Below are 1,565 nucleotides of genomic sequence, written 5' to 3' on the forward strand. Positions count from 1 at the left end.
CAGTGCTTCATTTTCCTTTAACTTCCATTCATTCTCCATTTGGTTGACTTTAGTTTGCTGTGCAAGTATTTCATGTGTAGCCTTTGCTTGTTCCATTTTAGCTGCAAATTCAGCATCTGCTTCACGACTGCTTGAAGAATCTGTCTTTGAGTGTGCAACTGAACCGTCTGGGAACGATGTTTCAGTTTTTGTATCTCCAAACACAGAGCCATAGTCATTTTTGTTTAGCATCAACCTTACTCTTTCCTTCTCAAGATGATCATTGAACGGCTGATCAATATTTTCTTGTCGTTTAGCAATAATCTCACAAATGTCTGTGGTAAGCACAGTACAGGCATCCATTCTTTTTACTACGTTTGGAGTCATGTTTTGGTTGCGGCGAATGGGTTCATAATGTTGTTGTACAGCCGCATGCTTGTCTCTTATGTCATGACTGGCACTGTTTAAATCTACAGGTGAGCAGAAGGCCTTCAGTTTTGTTCTAATTTCTTTAGCCGACTCCTTCCAAGAATTATATGCTCTGTCAAATGCTCGTTCGTATTTCTTTGCATCCTGTTCATGCATTTCTTTGCCCTTTTCAGTTAGGTGTCTTTCACGATTGCTGGATCTCACCTCTTGCTGTTCTAAGTTGTTGGGTTCTTCAGCAGGGTTCAACATTTTGTTCCTTTACTGTGTGTGTTTACTCTTTGTAGTGATGTCTGGACTTAAATTTGAATAAGTGTTGCCTTAACTTTAAGACTATATGGGGAAACAACACTCAGATCACACATTTAAACCATATAGGTGTACAATTTAGCATCCACACGTATAACAAATGTGACTGTAAATACTGCTGATATACCACAAATTATTTAGAGGATAAGCCACCCATACAACTTAAGAAATAGCATTTACTTAATGCAAACAAACTGTAGCTTTAAGACAATAAAACAACGACTGCATTTAAGGCTTTGAACTCTTAATTACTGTGCAGGTAATTTGGTCTTTTCATCAGCAAAGTCCCTTTTGAGTAAAATACCTGAACCTTTATGAATAACCGTGACAGAGTCCAATAATGAAGAGTCGTGAGGAAGTGGCAATGATTCTTGACAGGAGTTGAGTCTCTCTCGGCTGGCGCAGGCCTCGCTCGACTGACGCGTGGGTTGCACTCGCCTGATATGGGACCGTCTTTCACTCAGCGACGAGTTTTCACTGTAGCAGTCCCTCAGACCCAAGAAAACACGGAGAGCTTCGACGGGTGCAGTAACTTCGTATTTACTTCTTTCCGAACCAAATTGTTGAAGTGCACTGAACATACCGTGCTTCGAATACACCGTAAAAACTAAAAAAGAATAAAATAAATTTTGCTTAAGTGCTGTTATTTGACACAAAACATGAATACATTATAATAATAACGCTAACTTCACAATAGAGCTCTAAACATGTACCTCGCTCCGCTGTCCAAGGGCTGCAAAGTTTATGGCGGTAAAGTCTGTGCAGTGCTGCCTTTAGCCTTTAGCCTGTTCTTAAGAATGCGCGCGACAGTCCCGAGTCATTAAGATGAAGAATATCCTCCTCTTCCTCTT

The sequence above is a fragment of the Poecilia formosa genome, unplaced genomic scaffold (assembly GCF_000485575.1).
Source record: "Poecilia formosa unplaced genomic scaffold, Poecilia_formosa-5.1.2 Scaffold24, whole genome shotgun sequence".
In the NCBI taxonomy this organism is placed as follows: domain Eukaryota; kingdom Metazoa; phylum Chordata; class Actinopteri; order Cyprinodontiformes; family Poeciliidae; genus Poecilia; species Poecilia formosa.